This window comes from Pieris brassicae, chromosome 2 (genome assembly GCF_905147105.1).
Source record: "Pieris brassicae chromosome 2, ilPieBrab1.1, whole genome shotgun sequence".
Lineage (NCBI taxonomy): Eukaryota > Metazoa > Arthropoda > Insecta > Lepidoptera > Pieridae > Pieris > Pieris brassicae.
In genome coordinates, this window is record NC_059666.1 from 11,413,310 (window position 1) to 11,425,802 (window position 12,493).

The 12,493-nt window shown below is 32.5% G+C and overlaps 1 long non-coding RNA gene across 1 annotated transcript; it reads left to right on the forward strand.

Moving 5' to 3' along the window:
• The first annotated feature begins 4,259 nt into the window (after window positions 1–4,259).
• LOC123720783 lies at window positions 4,260–6,334 on the forward strand. Its single transcript, XR_006756085.1, has 2 exons — window positions 4,260–5,861; window positions 6,073–6,334. It is a non-coding gene; the product is annotated as an uncharacterized LOC123720783 (long non-coding RNA).
• Window positions 6,335–12,493: the final 6,159 nt, after the last annotated feature.

The following is a 12,493-nucleotide window of genomic DNA, read 5'->3' on the forward strand; positions in this document are numbered from 1 at the left end:
AAAAGAAAAGGTCGTAACGTTGCGTCGCTTTGAAATAAGACGTCTTAATCATTCTATTATGAACTACCAAGGCCTTTTAAACATATGTTATTAATGAACAATACGTAAACTATGACTTAGGTATAATAATTAGTAAGAGTAACGGTTTTAATTGTTTCATTTCCAAGCCGGTACCGCTACCTCACTCACTAAACACTTCATAGTAAGTGATACAGTACAGTTAGGTTACATTCTGGCAAAGACTTTTTTTATGAAACACAACCATGGTTTTTGTAGAAGTAAGATTTTTTCAAATTTTTGGCCCCTATCGTTATACATTGTAATTGCGCTTAAGCTTAATATAGGCGAATACTTTTATGTTGAATTTTATAGTATATATGGATTTACTTAGTCTGGCCATAAATACTGTTACAATTAAAAATAAACAAAATATTACATTTGAATTTGGAATCTGTCATTTTTATATGATTGTTCATTGCATGAACTGACTACTACTGAAGCAAAGGTCCGTTCCGTTATTGTAACAAAGGGAGGTCACAGAAAATTTTGTTTCGGCGCAAGTGTATCAAGATACCATTCTTGAGAAGGTAGTGAAGTTCCTTAAGAACACCATGTGCAATAACCAAGAATACCTACTCCTTCCAGCAAGTCTCGGCGCCGGGTCATAAAGCTCTGTCTACGCAGTCTTGGTTGGAAATAAACGTTTCGGACATCATCAGAGCTGAAGAATGGCCGTCGTTTAGTCCCGTAAATCTTAATCCGCTGGATTATAATTTATGGTCAGTTTTAGGGAGTAGCTAAAACGCCATGATAATTTCGAGTCCCTTAAACAATCCGTACGTTTGGCAGTGAAGAATTTTCCCATCGAAAAAGTCAATGCTTCTATTGATAACTGGCCTCAACGGACTGTATTGCAGCCAATGGAAACCACTTCCAATAAGCTTTTTATATTTTCAAATTGTTTTATATTTATGTATTAAACTAACATACTGTAAAAGAAATAAAAGATATTTGCAATAGATATTTTTTTTTCTTTGTTCCAATATTTATGGCAAGACTAGGTATTATGTTTATTAAAATCGTTAGTTATCGATATCTGACATATAAGATGATATAAGCAAATCGCTAGTGAACATTTGTCCCGGTTCCGTTTCCCATCACATCCACTGAGTTACAGTTCTCTACTATTTAATTATTATGTTATTTTTACAATTTGTTTGGGGTATTATTAGAAATTGCCAATTAAGTTACTGGTATAAATATATATTATTTTTAAATATATAGTCCGTATAATTTCATAGCCTACAAAGGAATAATAAAAAATAAAAATTATTAAATAGAACATTAAAACAAATTTTAAGGTTGGTTTGGTTGTGTAGCTTTAACGCTGGCAGCATTTCTTCGCTGTATTGCGATATTTATTCATTGAGTCAGGAAAGTACCAGCTCTGGGGTCACCAGTACTATCTACCAGCGCCTATGCACTTTAACCCCACGGCCCAAGAGTTTCCACTCCAAAGGGAACAAAATCTAAGTTTCAGGAAATATGTACTCTTATAATTGGACCATTTATTATTTTCTGCCTGCTCAAACTCAAACTAACTTTATTCATATAGGTAAACAAGTACACTTATGAACGTCAGAAAAGAAATTAAATTAATTGTAAATTTACATTTACTACCAGTTCGAAAGTCAAGGGCGTAGAGCGGGCAAGAAACTTTCCGCCACTCTTTTTAAGCGCTTAGTTTTGAATCTTACTAATTGTTTTAACTGGAGCAAATCAATCATAAGGATTAGGATCATTAAAATATTCGTCAAATTTATAAAAAGCTTTATTTATTAATTTACGGGGCTTAGAATATGTTTAGTGATGATTCTCCAATTTCGCTTGGGGGTTTGTTGTAAAACGAATACAATTTTCATATAAGGAGTGGTTTATCTTCTGGTGCCTGGTTGGTCGAATACTCAGATTGGTTCTATTTCGAATATTATACTAATATTTACCATTTGTTTTAAAATCGTTTATATTTTTTTGTATATACAACAAGGCTCCAATATATTGCCCAGATAGTATCATAATATATAATTCTTTAAACTTATTCCGTACCGACTCCCTTGGGAAAACAGAACAAATACCGCGAACAGCCCGCTTCTGCAGCACAAATATGGATTGTACCGTACCGTGAAAGTGGCACATGATACACAATTTTAGCCGTGTCCTTATCATTAAACTGTGAGATTTTCTTTACTGCATATGCTGCAGAGCTCAGCCTATGCGAAAGAGTCTCCATGAGTGGGCACCACTGGAGTTTACTATCTATTGTAATGCCTAGAAAAACAGTTTTGTCAACAAAGTTTAGTTCACTGTCCTTAACTTTCTCGCATTATGCTAATAGTTGTAAATGTTTAAAAAATTATTTACATTAAACTCATACAAAACAACAAAATTAATAAGTAATGTTATAGACGGCTACAAAGTTATTAGACAAAAAAGACCTAGCCCACAAATGATGCAGATCTTAACAGGAAATGTGGCGTTTGTCACACACATAGTAAGTAAGTATACCCGTAATATTAAGAAACTTCAGATCGCAACTGGGAGATTTCTGTAGTAAGGTAGTGAGATGTGTCACTCATTCCAACAAGAGAGTAGCAAAGGTGAGGCCCCCCACCAGCCCATGAATATAAAATATAAATATGTAGTAATATATATATATATATGGATGAGCTCTGGTAATCTCTCTCACCGCACGAAACGCGAGTACAATAAGAACCTATTGAATCACTTCATGCCGGTTATATTATGCACATTGGCACTGATAGTCTTTAAATGGAAAAAAACCTAATTAAGGTTTAAAACAAAAAGTTTAACCTGCATTTAAAGCATAAGTCCAAGCAATCGAATTATAGCGAATCAATGAAACGTGACTTATGTTACGTAAATTAGTGAAGGAAAAAATAGTTCCGTTAGTAACTCGAACTTTTATTCTCCTGTTTATGTTGATGCCAATACTTACGATATATAAATTGCTATTTTATAAAACCTCTATTCAATTGCACTACATACGCAATGCATGCCCTGAAATGTTGTGTAAAAGCGAGGCATTCGGGTTCAAAACGTTATACGTTAATAATCCTCATTTTTCTATTGAATTTATTAAAGTAAATCTGTTATTCACAATGCAGCAATGGAGTTTACTATGTACTATATTAAAAAATTTACATCCAAGTTTAATCCACCTAATGGCGCTTTCCATCGAAACCAATTACGTCACTAACGTAATCGAGTGACGCCACTCTTACATGTGACGTTCAATTTTATCATTGAGAAGTCTTTAAAAAAATGCTTTTGTTATATAAAAACAATAATTTATCTGAAAAATAAATTTTATTGTTAGTAGGAATCGATTTGTTATTTCATTTTATTGGAGTTTTCGCTAACTTGTTACTTTATATAGCGTTGAGTTTAAGGAAAGGTTTCAGAGAGTATATTATAAATTTAAAACGAATTTTATTCTCAAGATAAATATGCTAAAAATATGTATAAATGCAATTCTTTTTGTGGTGATTGTAGCTTGTAGTAAAACAAGTAAAATACAACAAAAAATTAAGGAATTGGAAAGAGAAGAAGATAATCTTTTCAAGGAATTGAACGTTATCATAAATAAAAACGTGGACTTTTTAGAGAAAGTAAACGATTCGGAGACCGTACTTGCTGTTCATTACTTGAGAGATCTTCAAAAGCAAATAAAAGATCTTAATGGTTCCGATATTAGGGACATCGAAATGAATCATTCTGAGAAATTCAATGACACGAGTAATATTTTTCGCCGCAAAGCAAAAAAAAAACCTGAACATGACTTTATATTAGACTTAGAAAAAGTTCTTAAACCGAAACATGTGTCAGAGAAAAAACTAAAACAAATGCTCGAAAACCGTGACGTAATAAAAAAGAAGTTAGACGATTGGATCTTAGAAAGAGAAAAAGAGAAAGAGCGGATAAGGAAGTATAGGTTGCAGAATAAGTATCTTCTACGTGCAGGCAGAGTGGAGAAATGTCCCAGGTTCGGCTTTTCCGGGAAGAAGAAAAAGCGAGATGACGACTATACCAGTTGCAAAAAGAAGTATAAAGACAGGTATGACAAGCACTGCAACCCGAATAGGGAAAAGGTGCCGAAGCTTCCGAAGACGCCTTCAAGCGGCAGAAAAATGTATCCGTGCTGTAGGAAGTGCTGCAAAAAGTCATATATGGGGTGTCTTTAAATAATTTCGAATTATTTCCTTTTTTCTTCTAGAAACTACAAAATAGATATATTTGAACATGAATAGGACAAGCACATTTCCAAAATCATATAATTTCTGCTTTGTAAATTCTATTAAATCATATCCCAATCGTAGTATAAGCCAGAGACGCCGGCTAATTTTATCTCGAGATTTTGTTTGGCGTCGCAGGGATTGCACGCGCGTTGGTCAGTACATATGCATTTATAAGCAGGCACATCTATATTATGTTTTGAACTATGTGCCAGTAAAACTCACGGATTTAATCTTTATTAAGAAAAGTAAAGATATAAATAACGTAAAGCCCGCCAGCGGCTTACCATAAATAATTCAAGGGGAATCTTTGCTTATCTCTTCAATGGTGCGGTATTGTCTCTACTGGGCCACTGGCATCGGACCACTATTACTAGCACAATGAAAAAATGGGGATTCGGGCGAGTCACTGAGCCCGATAAGATAGCGTGGCTCTAACCCATTTGTATTATTGCCTGCCTCCACTACTACGAGTCCTACGACTCGTCTTATAGGGCAATAAATAAGTTGCCATTCGTCAATTTAATTAAAATGATAAACTTAATATTGTTTAGAAGTAAAGATACTTGAAAAATTTTGTACTACGTGTTACTTAATGTCTATCTGACAAACATAGCCTTTTGTGATTGTATTCGTGATTGGTGCATGCAATTGTTTCTTTAATTTTAACAAAATAAGCTACTATTATATAACTCCTTTGCGGTTATAGATTACTCCTACTATTTACATTATAATGTATACGGAAGAAAACATACATAGAAAAAAACAACACAACATTAAACAGTAATATTTACAAATGTTACAAAAAGACGAACTATATCTACCGTATAGGAACTGACATGAAGCAGACTTTTTGACAGTTCACTCAATGGAAAGTTAAAAACGTTTGTTAATCAGTTATAATATAACAATAATAATATTTTCTCTTAGTCTCCATTAAGCAGTGATTTAAAATGCTTATCTGTCCCTCTATTCGCCGAATAACACGTCTCAATTGAATCGTGAGTAGTGGCAGAAGAAATATCACACGAGTACGGAAGGTCCGCGGTTAAGACATTACTCAGATTAATTTGGGTCCGTAATGAACCGACCGTAAGTGCCACATGCTACGTTTACTTATATTCGATTTTATTGGACTTAATATTTTTTTTATGCACCTATATTGAATAGAAAGTATAAACATAGTTAAAATCATTTTAAATCTATTTGACTTTTAACGTTTATTACAGTGTGTTATTTTTTCTACAAGAAATGCAGTCGTAGCAGAGCGATGAATGAATAGATATGAGGCGTAGAACACACTTGTGCAAAAATCATTGAGAACGTAAATGAGTTAAAGACATTTCAAGAACAATACGTCAATCTCGTTATACAAGCGGAGGTTAAAGGGGGTGGAGAGGAGGGGAGGGGTGTCGTGAGGAAATATTCGATTGGGAAGTTGTTTCCCGACGAATTGTGAAAACTCGGAAATTGAGTAATAGGGCGGCGTTGTTTTGTTTACCACCGTTTGCTTAATAATGTGCTTTTTATTACATTGGAAGACCTCGCGTGAGTGCAGTCCTTCTGTCTTGTCATGTAATACGATGAATAATTCAACTTCTAGACGTTTCAAAAGTACTTTATATTATTTAAAATATCAGATTTTATTTTATATATACCATATTGATGAGTTATTTTTCCGAGGGTATAATAAACATCCATCGAATCTTTTATGTTCCTTATTAAGCTGTATAACATCGAAATTAAAATTCCATTTCAGGCAGAAACTTATTTGGTGACCAATTAAGATGTCGGATTGTTGCCACGTTTGGATTCAATAACATATTATATTTAACTACGTATATCTTTTTTATGTAACAGGAGGCAAACTGGCAGGTGACTCATCTGATGTAAAGTGATACCGCCGTTCATGAATACTAACATTGCCAGAAGGCTCGCAAATACGTTACCGGCCTTTAGAGAATTGGTATACTATTTTCTTGCTAGAACGAATTGGTTCGGAAATACATCAGTATGTCATAGATGCTTCACGTTATATATTTTTTTAATTCATGAAAAATGCTACAATTTTATTACCAAACTGTGAATATTTTTAACGAACCACAGTTCTCTGTAATTAAATAACAATTTTCATATTGGCTCCGTTAGTTCGATCTGTAAAACGAGAATTTTAGAATTTAAACATTTGAATACTAGGGACCTACGTGCTAAATTATTTTATTGTGTTGTTGCCTTTGTAATTGTATGTTGGTACATTTAGAAATTGTTAGAAGGTTTTTTAAGATTGGCAGTTTTCGGTATTTAAACTGGTAAATCTAACGTATAAATTATAGCTATTTTTCTGTCTATGATAGGGCTCGTGTATTGGTTTGCTATTAATTACGTCGCATGCTCACCGCAAATCAGACTGATACAAAATGTAGCTCAAACAAGCTACATTACAAATAAAGTGTTTAAACAGCGAGCCGCTCGTCAAACTGATGCTTGCTGTGGGCAGGGTGAGTGTGTCTGTTTGTGGCCAAGCCAAGCCAACATCTTCCCGCGAGCTGATTATTAAGAGACCGCATTGCGTTATATTTATTTGTCGCAAAGTAACAGTGGTTCGTTTATACCTAAGTATTTAGAGAGACGCGCCATTGTTTTATCTAAGTTTTTTAAAATTAAGAAACACACTAAGGCTAACCTTTTGCTACAAATATCTGAATTGTGAAGAAATATAGTAAATCATAGATATTTCATCAACCTACAATAGGTGCACACACCCTTCCACGCTCATAACACTGCGGTACAGTCGTGCACATTAATTGTTTAACGTTAATTTTGATTCACCGACACATGTATTAGCTGCTCCGCTATTACCGATGTGTTTCATTGTCGTTATTTAAATACCACTAATTTACTTGCAGTTCTGTCAATTGCAGTGGTTAGGGCGATTGATTAGTGATTACTGACTAAATGACGACTAGCAAACATGTTGGGTAATGCTAATTTTTGACAATTCTGATGTTGGTCTCTATGAATATTTTACTAAATTACAGATTATAGAAGAAAATCAGGATTGATATAAATATTACAATGTAGACCTCTGGTGACAATTAAACTTAGTTCGACAATGGTCTATACGATTAGTATTTTTCATGTTTCATAGTAGCTTCTAATATTAATTTAATTAAATTCTAAACATTTTTATGAAACATATTCTTAATAATCTTGCTACAAGTGCGCATGTGCAATAGTTACTCATTTGACTCGTTCGGTTGTTTACGAGTTGTTACGAATTGACTCGACCATTTTCCCGAAGCCGGATGGTCGAGTCGGAGGAGGGAGTTGTGATTATAAAAGAGGTTGTGATACATGCGCACGGGCCTTTTCTTCGTACAAGTTTGAAGTTATACAGTTCACGTAAAATCAGTGAATTAAGTCATCATTGAAGTGTTTAATTTCCTACCCTAAGAACTAAATCAACTACCGCTAACAATTCAGAAGAACGGGATGCAGCGAAGAAACTGATACGGTATATTATATCCTTGTTGTAAAGGATTTACGCCCACGAGGTATGCGAAATTTTTTTTTTCCATTTTTGTAACCTAAAGGTGTAGGTACTAGTTTTTGCTATAATATTCAAAATCGTTCGTCATTTGATTAAATTAAGTGTGGTTAGACAAGTTTTACAGCGTTTTATGCACGTAAATTTGTTATTTAATGCAAAATTGCATCTTTTTTTATCTACCCGTAAGTATAAAAAGTGAACAAAGAAATTAACTTTTAGCTATTTATCGCAATATTATCTAAATTAATACATAAATCATTCAATTGTATGACTTCACTATTCCGTAAAATAGGTCAATGGAAGTTGTTCGAAATACATAATTTAAATTTAATAATTTTTGATGGTGATCCCAAATATTTTTTCTCGGCCGACCGTCACATTTGTTAGTTGAGTCATTGTTGAGATTTACTCGGGCAACGTTAGACGGATTTTTATTTTGATATATCTTTTTGTTAATTATAATTGATAATAGCTACGTCCACTATTTAGAATTGTATAGTGAGTGTTTAGTGCGTTTTTGAGAACTATCGTGAGGCAAGGTATTAGCATCAGTCTAACCTCTCTTTGTTCCGAAATTAATAGAATTTCTCCTAATCCTTACGTCTGATAATATTGTGTGCCTTTCTTCCTGGGAAGAAGATATTGTAACGAGGTATGTAGTCAGGACTTATTATTCTAGTATAATATTGTGTAGCGGCGGCCACAGAACCGTTCTTTGTGTGGTAAATTATTTTACGAAGTAACGTTGGTTTCGTATTTTAGGTTTTCTCTATACATTTGTTATGCTATCAAAAGTAGCTTACTAGTATAAAGTTCTGTTCCTTTATTAACGGACACACAAGACTGTGCTATTGCGTAGGAAGCGTGGAACTGTGCTATGTTTTAGGATTTCTAAACCTTTTCCAATTATAAGCTCTCGGCCCTGTCTTGTCGTATTAGTTATATCGATAAAAATCAAAGCTTCCCAACTGCAGGCCTTGATACCTACCTAACATATATGAAAGAAAAGAAGTCGTATACTAGTACAATTTCTTGTTTAATTGTAGATATGATCTTGAATTGTCCGATTTCCTTCTAACGCTCTAGAACGCAAAGAACATTTTACGTAATTTTTTTATTTTTAAGAGCTGTTACATTATATATTTTTATAATACTTACCATTTGTATGAAGTCGAAATAAATTTAATAAGTATATAGGAAAGTTTATAATCTTTATTTATAAGAGGTTACTAGGGTAGTGAAGCGTTTATTTAGCTAGTTATAAAGGCGTTATGTGAACTAATATATAGTATTTTTCACGCCTTGGGTGTGAACTGAATGCCATAGTAATTTGTAAAAATATTATTTAGCCCATGTTCATCCGAGATAATGGAGGGTTCTAATTCTAATTGATCCTGTGAATCCATCCAGTTTCGGGGCCTATTCAAAAAGCAAACAATCAAATCTTGTTTTATAGTATTCGTATCTTTTTATAATTTTCACAATTTTTAGAGATTCTTAGGTGAATTCATTTATAAAAAGTTTTTTTTATTTTTCAGAAATAATGGATTTTAATTTTTTTATTAATTTTAACCATTATTTTAAAATTTAGCTTAATTAAATCTATAATATTTTTATTATTTTAGAAGTCCTAAGTCAGTTTAATATTATAATAAGGTTCTTACAGGACTTATTTCTTTTAATTTTTTTATAATAATAATTTTACCATTTTTAGAACTTCTTAGGTGAGTTGAATATTTTTATAAAGTTTTTTTCTACAGAAATAATTGATTAATGTTTTTGACGATTCTTTTAAACTGACTTTAATTAAATGTATAATAATTTTATTATTTTTAGAAGTCCTAAGTCAGTTTAATATTATAATAAGGTTCTTACAGGACTTATTTTTTTTTAAATAATAATTTTACCATTTTAGAGCCTCTTAGGTGAGTTAAATATTGTTATAAAGTTTATTTTTTTTACAGAATTAATTGATTTTAATTTATCATTAATTTTAACCATTATTTTATAATTTAGGTTAATTAAATCTATAATATTTTTATTATTTTAGAAGTCCTAAGTCAGTTTAATATTATAATAAGGTTACTTATAGGACTTATTGTTTTTAATAATAATTTTACCATTTTAGAGCCTCTTAGGTGAGTTAAATATTTTTATGAAGTTTATTTTTTTACAGAATTAATTTATTATTAATTTTAACCATATTTTTGTGTATAATAATAATTTTACCATTTTTAGAGGTTTTTAGGCGAGGTGAATATTTTTATAGTTTTTTTTAAAATATTAATTGTTATAATTTTTTTTTTACAAATTTTATAAAATCTTAGGATAATAAACTACTTTAAACAGTAAGAAGATTTCACCATTTTTAGGATTTCAAGGTCAGATTAATATCAAATTATGACTATGTTAGACGAAAATTACATTGAAAGATAATACAGTATTGTTTCAAGTATATATATATATGAATATAAATTAAGCTTTTTGATTTAAATAGAAAATATCTTTGTTAGAATCGATGCCAATCATTTTAAGATTCAGATGGCGGGAGTAGTAATGTACAATGCTTTTCTTATGTGTAACGTTTGTTTCCAGTAGTATGACTAGACGCGAAAAGAATCTAGGGTTTTAGTCCTGAGTTACGAAAGTTTTAAGGAAGAGACATATAGGAGTCGAACCTCATGGTTATTTCATTTGTGAGACTAAAGCAGCTCGCTTCCCAATGCAGTAGGAGCAAGACTATAGGGCAGTCGTAAGTTAACCTTACCACAAAAGCCGCAGTAGATCGAATAATTACGCAGGCGTTGCCTCACGGCACTACCATCACAGGACTACGCAGTCCCAGCATTTAGCCACAAAAGTAAGACACGCGAACGACGATTGCATGAATAATGCAAGCCGTGAAAATACAGCAAATGGCTGATTCATTTTTTTTTTAAATATTACAATTGCTTTATTAGACAAAAAAAACATTACATTTTGTACTTACATTTTTTTAAATGTTTACAACCTTTAGGTTGTAAACATACAATAGGCTACGAAACGTTGAGCTACAATATTCATTTTGGTTAACCTTACACATAATATGCTTCTATGAGCACTAGCGTTTAAATTAGGCCTAGCCTGTAACTTCGCTAGTTCCTTCCAGTGTCAAAAAGAAATTGGTTAAGTAGGTTGTCATTAGATATTTATTAATTTTATTGTTTATTAAACTAAATGAAGGTAGAATCTATTTAAGTTGTTGCAATGGGTTAGACTGTAGTAAGTGTGAACTAAGTCTTGTGGATGAGAAATTTGAATACGAGATATGAATTTAGTGTTGTTATTTAGGCAAGTATGGATGGAAACTAATATTTATTGTTAAGATTTTCTATTTACATTGAATTTTAAACAATATAACAGATTGAAGTTAGAAGTTATAAAATATGATCTTGGTCCCAGAATTCAATCCGGACATAATTATGACAATTTGTGCTCGTTGCAATCACGTCGTCTATAGTAAGTCGCTAAGTGATATTACGACTATACGACATTATACGACATACGCATATCACGATTATTTTCATTCACGCAAAATAGCATTGGTGTACGGTCTAAATTAAAGGAAAATGAAAATATTTTAAGTGTCTCAAAGATTTTTCTGGTTTTGAAAGTTAAGAGGAGTTATTTTCATTATTGGCAACCGTTAATAGAACTTGTTATTACACGTCCATAAAGTAGAAAAACGTGAATATGAATGAAGTGATAATGATAACAGTGGAATCGCTATTACTATTGACCGTTGAATAGTCGTTCATTTGTAAATCCAATTAATGATTAACATTAATAAGGAAATGGAATGAAAATATAGATACTTATTTGTAGCTGGGTTCTTCAAATAAGTTTAGCGATTGGTTTTAAAACATGTACAGAAATTAAGATAGAGCTAAGCGACAGGTTTTTACCCGTAATACGGCCTGAAAGAAGATCAAACTGGGAACGGTAAAACAAAAAAAAAACCAGAACTGAAGGCCTGGTAATTTGTGCACTGTCCTACTGTCTTAGGCTGTGCACTTTGCCCTCTACCGCGAATTAATAAGTGGACAATACTTCAGTCAAGGGTGTTGCATTACACTGGACCTTGCAAGAGGGTACTATTAGAAAGCTGATGGTATTTGTGGTTTTAAGTGAGCAAGGGTTGCAAAGGTGATAAAAATGACCTGTAAAAATGACCCTATAGGACAACGGCACCATAAGACTGCAAAAAGAGGTATTACTATTATTATTATTTTTTGTTTGTGTTGAGATTTAAAATAAGAAGGAAGCAAGCATTCGCAAGTTTAGGTTTTAAGGGGAAATTAGTAAACCTCCCGAAGTCTAATTTTACATACATATTGCTCCCAGCACTTAAAGTTGGCACTGCTGATAAAGAAACTTGATTTACTTCAGATGAATTGGACTCTGCAGTATGTTAACATTCAGCAGAGCCTAGTCGTTCATGGTTTTTTTGGGGGGGTCGTATTTGACTGTAATTCACTTTGGGTTTATTATATTACAAAGGATTGCGTTTTGGCACAGCATAAAACGGAATAAGTCTCAATTTAAGTAACAAATCTGAAACTTCGATGTTATGTCATGTCGACAATTTAGC